Raw genomic sequence first — 10,519 nt, forward strand, 5'->3', positions numbered from 1 at the left:
TACCAAACTTCACAGACCTGGGGAAACAGGAGAGTCACTGACCTTCCCACCGTTGCTCACTACTCTTCTCCCCACTTGAATAAATGCATTAGAGAAGAGGTACTATGAGTCAGAGGAGGCATGGGGATCTCAGAATACAGTGCCCCGGAGCTAAATCCAGGCCCTTCAAGTTGTAGCTAAGTAGCATGAAACAAGTCCCTGAATATTGCTAAGACTCAATTCCTTCTTTCATAAAAATCGAGGCTGACCATGGCTTGCTGGGAGAAGGTTGTTGGGAAGATCACTCCCTGAGTGAAGCTGACAAGGAACAATTACACATTTTTCACTGTAGACTTATTAATTTAAGAAGGGATGATAGTGAATTCCCACTTTTAAGTAACACACACACACACACACACACACACACACACCCCACCCTAGCTGAAATGAAAATGTTTCCCATTAAGATTCAACAAGGTCTCAGAGGGCCTGCTTCTTGGTCATATAAGGGCTGGCAGGCCCTCTCTGCAGGCTGGAGGAAAGTTTTGTTTCCCCAGCTGCACTCGCAAGGGAATGCTTTGCAGGCACGGCATTGGGAACCTGTTTGGTTTGGCTCAGAGTCCTGTCAGCACATTCAGGAAGTGAACTCAGAAAGAGGCAGGATTTCAAACACAGCCAGCTGCACACAAATGCCCAGGCAGTGAAATGCCTTAACCAAGCAGGGTGCCTTTCAGCCTGGGTTACCCTGGATGTTGTCAAAGAAGTCTCTGAGAATGGCTTTGGGCCAGAAAAGGAAGAAGCAATCACTGTACCCAGACAAAGGCCATGACTTGCATGGCAAAGCTTCCAGAAGGGCTATGCAGGGTCATCTCAGTTAGCCCCCTGCCATCGGCAAGAAATGATAAAGCCTTAGCTCTCAGAACTTTCTGGGTGGAGACACTCATATTCATACCCCTAGAGTCTTGAAGTCAAGGTACAAGAAGGGAGAAAAAGGAGGGGACGGACAGCAAATGATGGTTAGGAGAATTGGGGAGGAGAGGGAGAGAATGGACGGCATGCCTAAGAGGATATAGAATCCAGAGAAGGAACATACTGCCAGTCTGCAGTCATGTTCCCATATCCATTCAGTGACTAAGACCTGAATTTTCATCCCAGCTCTAACATCTCCTAGCTATGAAATGGAAATAATACCTACTTCCATAGGGTTGGTGCAAGGATTAAATAGGTGATGTTGGTTAAAGTGCTCAGTCTTGTGCTGGCAAATCATAAATGTTCTAATCAGTTACAATTCTATGGTTGCAAGTGACAGAAAACTCAGCCTAAAAAGAATTTTATTGAAATATATTATTGAAAAGTCTACCTCTATCTGAAGGAAGGATCCAAATGATGTCACCAGGTTTTAATTTCTTTTCATCCCTTAGCTTGTTGTAGGAAGACTTAGCTTTCTCCCAGTCTCTGGTGTCCGTCAACCTCCACTCTGTCCAGAAGAACAAGATTGGCTATAGCAGTTCCTCACACCCTCCTAGGATGGCATTTCATTGATCTGATTAGTACTGAATATATGAGTGTATATATCCAAACATGAACCAATCACCATGGATGAGGAATGGCATGGGATATATAGATTGGCTTAGGTGTAGGTCAGTGCCCACATCTAAAACTGGAAACTATCAGAGGGAATCCAGGTGTTCATAGGAGTAGATGCTGGAGGTCAAACAGATGTTGACTACCCGAGAGAGTACTGTTGTTATTACTGCAAACTTCACAGGCCAGCATAGAGGGAACCTACATTCTTCAAACACCAAGCTTTTGATCTCTTCTAATCAGTTGGGGACTCCAGGAATAAATTACTGAGAACATATTTCTCTGGATATAAAATGCACAGGGAGCTATAAAACATGGCATAAAAATTATCTTGAAATATTTATTGATATCAGTTGTGTTATGATGTTAACTGTACAAAATTAGAATAAATAAATTTTAAATTAAATTTCAAAATGTAGTTGGATACTTCATGTGAGACTTTGAAATGTTAAGAATCTCAGCAAGCACACCTACATTCAGCCTGTGCCCATAGAACTGCATCAATTCAATTGTTGAAGTAGTAAAAGAGGAAAAGAGAATGAGATACACTGTTACCTGACTGTATCCTGAGGAAAGACCAATGTTTAATGAAATATTCTTCTTTCGCTCCCCACAATGGGTCAAAAATCTGCACACTGGGGAATCAGAGTGTTAAAAACCAGAATGTTAAAAACCAGAATGTTAAAAACCTTTGACAATTCATGAAACTGGTTAGAAGCATAAAAAGTGAATGATTGTGAGTATGACATGCCAAGAAAGGTTGATGAGTATCTACTGTGTGGTTTGAGGCATTTCTAGGAGGTAACAGAGTGACCAATTCCTGGCACAAGTAGTGTTACAGTTTTTCCACCTGAGGATACTAATACAGGATTGAGTAACAGAATATTACTCTGCTCATCCAGTTCATGTTTATCAAATGTCTTCTCTGCGCCAGACAGCACTTGAGCACTGAGGTGAGAGATGTTGATCCTACTGTCAAAAGTAAATCTTTAAAAAACAAAAAAAGTTGGTGCCATTCAGTGTATGAATTGCCAGACAGAGGTGAATACAATGTACCTTGGGAATACGTACCCTACCTAAGCCAGGGCAGTGATGGTTTCATTGAGGAGCTGATTTGGAATTGTATCTTAAAAGACATAAAAGGGAGTTTGACAAAAAATGGGGTGAAGGTGTTTCGGAAGAGGAGACATTAAAGACGAAGGTACGTAGGACTCAGTCAAGGTACGTAAGACATCGGTCAAATATCAACTATTCATGGACAAAATGGAAGGAGTCCATGCCCACTTCCTTCAGGTAAGGACAAGAGACAAACAGACTGTTGAGCAGATGATCACACTTGCTTTATGAATCCCAGCACTTTACAAAGTGCTGCAGAGATGTATAAGGAGTGTCACTGCAGAGGCTGGGAAGGTGCTACCAGAGCATTCTGCATGGGGATGGGGAGAACACCAGCCTGACTCAGCCTGGTTGTTAGGGAAGGCCTCCTCAAGGAAGTGGCCTTTAAACTGAAACCTGAAAGAATTAGTCAGGCATAAGGGACTGGGTGGGGAGAGCACTCCTGTCTTAGGCAACAATATGTATTAGAAGTAGGGAGAAGACCAGTGTGGTTAGACTGCAAGGCTCCCTCCTGGGGGAGGGCATGTGAGGAGGAGGAAGCTATGGGCAGATGAATACAGATGGTGTGAAGTTAATTCAGCATGTCTGGGGCCTCCTTGCTGGCGCAAGGGGTTAAGACACAACCTATGAAGCTATCTGTAGCCACTGCACCACAAGTTCAATCCCCAGCCAGAGAGCAACCCACATGGCGAGGCAGACCACTCCTGTCCTGCCCGCTGCTCCCCTCAGCAATGTATTTCGTCAGTCTGCCTGTTCTGTTCCCCACTCTGTCTCTGGTGAATCCTCTCACCCCCAACACCTCTGGCCTGTACCCCAGTTCTTGTATGTATAAATAAATAAATCTTTTTTAAAAAGTTCAGCATGTCTAAATATAGTACCCAAACCCTTAAGTCTTCAATAATCCAAGAGATTAGATGACAGTGAGCGAGGAGAACCCAGACTTTTTCTGAAGATCACTTGATCCTTAGGGCAGAAGCTCTAGACCTGTCTTCTCAAGACTGATCATGACATTAGCTGTTTATAAAGCTCTTGTGATATGCCCAGGCCTGTGGGCAATGCCTTCTGCATTAGCTTGCTTCGATCTCACAATAGCCCTATCAGGTAGCCATCACCGACCTCTTCCCAGATGAGTAAACTGAGACTCAGATGTTACAGATAGTGGCTACAGCCTCAGGACTGTAAGAGAGAGTGGGATTTGACTGTTGGTTGGGCTGGATTCTTGTTCACTACACCAAAGACCTCTGGAGAAAACCCAAAGCATTAGAAATTTTGTAAAATTCCAATGGCTTAGCAATACCACCCACCCCCCATGTAATACTTTGACACATAGTAGGTTTACAAGGAATGCTCATTCCTTTTCTTTAATGTAGAAGATGAATGGGGAACTCCAGGGATTTTTTAATGTTCTTCCCATCATTTTCTGGGCTCTACACTCCTACTCTTTTGATTCCATTTCAAATGAAAAAATAACTGAAAATCACTCTTGGTCAAGCCATTTGGATTTAAAACAGACGGGCAGAAACCTGGAAGGAGTCAGGATTCTCCTTGATATATCAAATATTGCAGTCAGTGCCAATCTGAGAGGTTTTGCTCCATTTTGTAAAGAGAACAGACCGTATTTTGAAAATGGGTGAGTAAGGTTCACTGTTGTGACTTGTTTTAAGGTCTGGAGGCCAGGCCTGGTTTTGATATGACAGGCCAGGTTTTGATATGAATAACCCAAGTGTGGGTTATTCATTTTGTTGGCTCAGAGAGAGACAAGTTCACTAGGAGAGGTGAGTTCACCAGGCGCAGACCTGGGACAGTATTTTTTTTCTTTTTTTTTTTTTTAAAGATTTTATTTATTTATTTATACAAGCACAGGGCACAGTCAGAAGCGCAGGAGGGTGAGAGAATTCACCAGAGCCAGAGCAGGGAACAGAACAGGCAGACTGACGAAATACACTGCTGAGGGGAGCAGTAGGTGCGGCAGGAGAGGTCTGGGCACCATGTGGGACCCTCCCCAGGGTCTGGGGATCTAACCGGCACTGCAGAGGCTGCGGGCAGCTTCGCTCAACCGCTGCACCACCAGGGGAGGCCCAGGGGACAGTATTTCTTTGAAGACTTCGTTGGTGGGTCTTAACTGGGATTTGGTGCCTACTGTGGGATCCCAGAAATGAGCTCAAAACTAATATTTTTCATTATACCAGAAATTATCCAGCCCCTCTGTTTGCTCGTGTATGTGACTGTGTACCCCGTGCTATGATCTCTGTATAGTAATAGAATAAATATTTTTAGAAGAAGGAAAGAATTGAAGATAAAGCAATGTCACAATGAACTGGGTGGAGGAAGTGAGAGAGAGGAGACGCTAGTCTCTTTAAAGTGAGATAATACATTTGCTGTAGTCTCTCTTTACTAATTAGCCACTATCTAGTACTTGAAGGGAAAAAAATCTGCTAATGAAGTGGCAGGATTCATCCAATTAATTACTTAGTACAAGTCTCCAAGGGGGGACCTACAGAGACTTTAACTATGCCAGTAGATGGCGCCAGAGGGCAGAGGCAATGCTCCCTGCTTCTGGGGTGTAAAGGATTAAGGAGAAAAAAATTAACAAATTCCACTGGGACCTATAAGTATGGGCATCGCCCACCTTCGGAGGGGACCAAGTATAAATGCAGTTTTTACAGATCAGAGAAATACAAGCTTTGGAAACATTCTTGCTCCACCAGCCAGAGCCAGGAAGTAAGCCCCAGATGCTGTTTACAGGACAGCTCTTATTTCAGAACGAAGAATAATGCTCAGCAGGTAGGGATCCCTCTAGAAGCAGCATCGGTTTCCAAGAAGGTCATGCTGTAATGGAGCTGAGAAGGACTTGGCTCAGGCAACTCACTGGATAAGACAAGGAGATTACCTTGTTTAGAATAAATCTATCTGTCTCACCAGAGCATCCAGTTTGGTACACTGGGGAAAAATTGAAGTTCTAGAGCTGCACAGACCAGAGTTAAAAATCCTACATACATAGGGCTTCCCTGGTGGCACAAGGGGTTAAGTCTCAGCACTACCAAGCTATCACCAGACACTGCAACACAAGTTTGATCCCTGGCCAGGGAGCTGACCTATATGGCACAGCAAACCTTTCCTGTCTCACCCGGTGCTCCCCTCAGCAGTATATCTCAGTAGATCCATCTGTTTTGCTCCCTACTCTGTCTCTGGTGAATGCAGTCACTCTCCGTGCCTCTGGCCCACATCCCAGTTCTTGTATGCATAAATAAATAAAAATAATTTTTAAAAATCCTACATATGCGTCTTGGGTAAGTCTCTTTCCTTCTCTGAGCCACTGTCTACTTCACCTGGGAATAGGTATAATAGTTGTGAAGGGAAGAAGAGTTGATTTGTGAGAAACACTCAGCATAGAACCTCAGGATTTATCAATCTCCTTCTAAAGGTAGCACTAAAATCCATGTGTGTGGAAACCAGAGCTGCTCCAAGTAGAAAGGACAACCTTCTTATCTGTGCCACCATTGTGACTGATACTCGTACTTTATGGGCTAGCCACACTATTTTGCATTTTATTTACTCATGCAGGCCATTAGGTTGGATTCTCCTTTAAATAAAGTAAGGGCTGTCCCATAAAATTTTCTTTGACTCCCTGGAATCTGTCAGGACCCCTGGAATAAAAAAATCTATGGAACGCTCGGATTTTTCTTGTGAGCAAGTTGTTTCAAACTACCAAGCTGAATGATTCAGCCGCAGTACAATGGCCATATCTCTAGGTTTAAAAAAAAAATTATTCACTGTGATCAAGAAAGAAAAAAGAAAATACTACAAACCAAGTGATGAAAATTAATTTTGAATTTGTTTAGCCAAAGATCAAACAAGAGCCAGATGCTGAGCAGTCATTTTCAGTATTGGCCAACTCAACCAGCCAAGACTCTAAATTCCAAGACAAGATTACAGTATCAGACATAATTCTCTGGTTTTAGTCTTATAACCTAAGACTTGGACATGCAGAATTCTAGTTTACAGACTCTAAGGAGACATGCAGCAGGAAAGGTGAAATGAGGAGACTTCCTGGTGGCGCAAGGGATTAAGATACAGCATTATGAAGCTATCTGCAGCCACTGCAGCACAAGTTCGATCCCTGGCAAAGGAGGTGACCCACATGGCGCAGCAGACCTCTCCTGACTCTCCCGCTGCTCCCCTCAGTAGTGTATTTCAGTAGATTTGCCTGTTCTGCTCCCCACTCTGTCTCTGGTGAATCTTCTCACCTCCCACACCTCTGGCCTATACACCAGCTCTTGTATGCATAAATAAATAAATCTTTAAAAAGAAAAAAAAAGAAAGGTAGAATGACCCAAATAGAAGGAAATGATGGGGAACCACGAATGTCATTAGATGCCAGTGGTGGCCAGTGTAGGAAGATGGAGACAATGGAGCTGGGCTATTGTGAGTGAGATAGACTTAGTCACTAAGTAGTCACTTTGGGGCAAGTCAATTGATTGATGAAAGAATGAAATATCTTTACCTACAGACCAACTCAGGATAAGTTAATCTCTGAAATCTCAGTGACTAAGCAGATGTTAATTTGTCTCTTACTCAAAGGCAGGTCAGTGGAGGCTCTTCTACATCCAGTGACTAGAGATACTATTTCTTTTTATCTTATCATTCCATCATGTGTCCTCTGATGTTACTGTGGCAGAGAAGAGAGATCTTAGAGGCAGGGCAGTGGCTTTTATGTGTCTTAGCACAGAAGTGGCCTATGTCATTTCTGCTCAGAGTCTATTGGTCAGAATTGGACACATCACCCGAACCCAAATGCAAGGGAGACTCAGAAATGTGGAGGAGCACACAGATATTCAAGGAGCACTAAATATTTTTGGAATAATAATTAAACTAATTAAAGCAATCAACCATAGAGTCTACCATGTGAAATAGAATAGCCAAACAACAGTGGCTCTCAAAGCACTGGAGATTTAGTTCCTCTGTCATAAAAGAAGACTGAAGAGTGGTGGGTGGCAGCTACATAGTCACCAACATCGGCTCCTTCTGTGTTTCTGTTCCACATTGTTTGCTTATAGCTTCCATTCCAAAGTCACTTCACAGCTTCAAGATGCCCTCTAGCTGTCATGTCCACAGCAGCCGAGATGAAGGGGGAAGGATCAGGGCATTAAAATTCACCCTACCAGCTTTAAAGAGTTTTCTCAGAATTTTACCTAGTAACTTTCATTCACATTTGCCTGGCCATTCCTAATTGCAAGGAAGTCTAGGAAATGTGGTCTTTAACATTTGTTGGTGAGAGGTTGGATGCCAAAATAATAATACTTCATGGGATTTTGATGAGCACTTTACAAGAGTAAAAGAACTTTACCAGGGTATGACTATTGTCTGTACCCAGTAAACATTAGATGCCATTTTTGTTTTTGTTAACCTGGTCATCATGTAGGAAACCTAATCTTGGTGGCAGCACCTCAGGGTGCTCAAGAAAATGAGCTTTTACTATAAGGACTGCAGGGACACATTGGGGAAGTGAGATAGTCAACTCTCTGTTATGATATCTGCAGGACATTGGTCTCTTTCCTTCCTGGGATGGTGCTTTCTAGGTAATTCCTCAACCTTACCCCCAGATTTCCCCTCTGATGTCATGCACACAATTCTCTCACCACTTGATTGGGTTTAGTCTTGAGGACAAAACCAGACCTATTAGTCACGAAAACCCAAATATGAGAGGGATGACTTAATTCTAACTCCCACCCAATAGAAGGCCCAGAAACTTCATATCCTGCTTTAGAGTTTAGAAATAGCATTGGGCTGATCCTCTGGGTGGAGGCACTGAGAAATGCTGGAGATGAAAACATTCCAACGAGTTAACATTCATAGCAAGAATATACTGTCCATGAGAACCTGTAAAATTCCAAATCTTTGGGTGAATAAATGAATAGCTACTTGTATTAATCAGGGGTCTTGATCTCAAGCAGGAGAAATGGAGTCTATCTTAAATAGAAGAGGTTAAACTGGAAGACTAAGGAAACTGGAAGACTAAGGAACATCACAGATTTAAAAGAAACTGTGGAGGGCCTCCCCTGGTGGCACAGCAGTTGAGCACTGGGCTGCGAAGCTGCAGCCTCTGCAGCGCTGGTTTGATCCCTGGTCGCAGGGTCCCACATGTCACGCAGACCTCTCCTGCCATGCCTGCTGGTCTCCTCAGCAGTGTATTTTGTCAGTCTGCCTGTTCTGTTCCCCACTCTGGCTCTGGTGAATTCTCTCACCCTCCTGCACTTCTGACTGTACCCAATGCTCATATAAATAAATACATAAATAAATCTTTAAAAATTAATTAATTAATTAAAGAAACTGTGGAAAACTCAGACTTCAGAGGGACAGAGTCCAGAGAGCAGCTGAGGAATGTGTCTGAAATCCATGTCTTTTTCAAAGAAAATAGGCCTCAATCACATTTCTGTGTTTTTTCTCTCCACTTAAGAGACAAATGCTTGACAGAGGAGTACTCTATTATCCTGCCCTGAGTTACATTTCTATACCACCCCACCTGCAGCTTAATTGACAGTTTCTACCAAGTTGACAAGCAAAAGGATCTAATTGTTCTCTAAAACCAAATTGGGATGTGACTATCAGAGGGGGGAATGCATGTGGGACAGTTGAGTGTTACCTCAGCATTCTGGATAATTCTTCTATTCCCAAAACTGTGGCTTTAGGGACATTTCATGAGGATTCACAGACTATCTCCTACAGGAAACTTCTTCAATTGTGGTGAGCAAGACTGTCATTCATTCCCCAATATTTGTGACAAACTCAATGCCCAAGTTGGGAATTAGAGTGGTCTTGATAGAAATAAAAAGTACAGGGGATTTAACAATCCCAAAAAATATTTTGTATTATTGGGGAATTTTTAGTCTGATCTACAAGTTTTATAACTATAAGTTTATTAACTTTTGGTATGTGTAACATATTCACATGGTTTGGGTACCTTCCTCTATCCTGCCACCTGGAACGTGGATTTCCTGGACTATAGAGGCTTCCATTGGCATCATGAGGACTAACCCACAGGAGTGGCAGAACAATGTGCAAAGGAAACTAGGGCCCCTATATGGAATATAGACATTAGGTTAGCCCAGGATTTTATGGTTAGCCCAGAAATAAGTTCCTGTTTGGGTTGTTCTGTCACAACCAAGTCTAGTGCCAACTGATTCCTTGCAGTTATACCACCGGTAGGTGATGGAGCCCAGGTTCTAACACTGTTCCAGATCCCGGACTGGGTGAGCTAAGAGAAGCACCCAGGATGCAAAATTTAAGAAGGCACCTACTCTCAGGGGCATCCAGTGCAAGCCAGCACTTGCATCACCCTGAGAATGAGAGCCACCTTAAATGTGGCCTCCAGGGGCTGCTCTGGCCTCACCCTGCTCAGTTCCATCAGTTTCTAGAGCCCTTGCACTTTCACATGACAGAACAGGACAAAGCAAAATTGAACCAACCTATTAATACATCATTACCACGAGAAAGGAACTGGTCATGGTCAGAAATTTAGGGAGTATCTTCTGTGATATGAAACAGGAGATGGAAGATTTAAAAACTTTCTGAAGTCCCTATGTCTCAGCACCCCTGTGAAGTCAAGTGCTAGCTTTTATCACTAGCTGGCATGGGAGTGAAAATCCCTCCTGCAATACTTCACCCTCCCATCCGCTTTCCAAGCAAGCAGCCTTGTTTATATATCATTTCTCCCACATGAATCATTTGTAGCAAGAGTACAGCTTCCACTTGTCCATGAGAAACTGTTCAAAACAATCCTTTCTACTCCGCATAAAACCTCAGGAATAACAATGGATATTCAGAATAACACAGCTATTTG

The sequence above is a fragment of the Talpa occidentalis genome, unplaced genomic scaffold (genome assembly GCF_014898055.3).
Source record: "Talpa occidentalis isolate TD23 unplaced genomic scaffold, MPIMG_talOcc4v2.1 talOcc4.9, whole genome shotgun sequence".
In the NCBI taxonomy this organism is placed as follows: domain Eukaryota; kingdom Metazoa; phylum Chordata; class Mammalia; order Eulipotyphla; family Talpidae; genus Talpa; species Talpa occidentalis.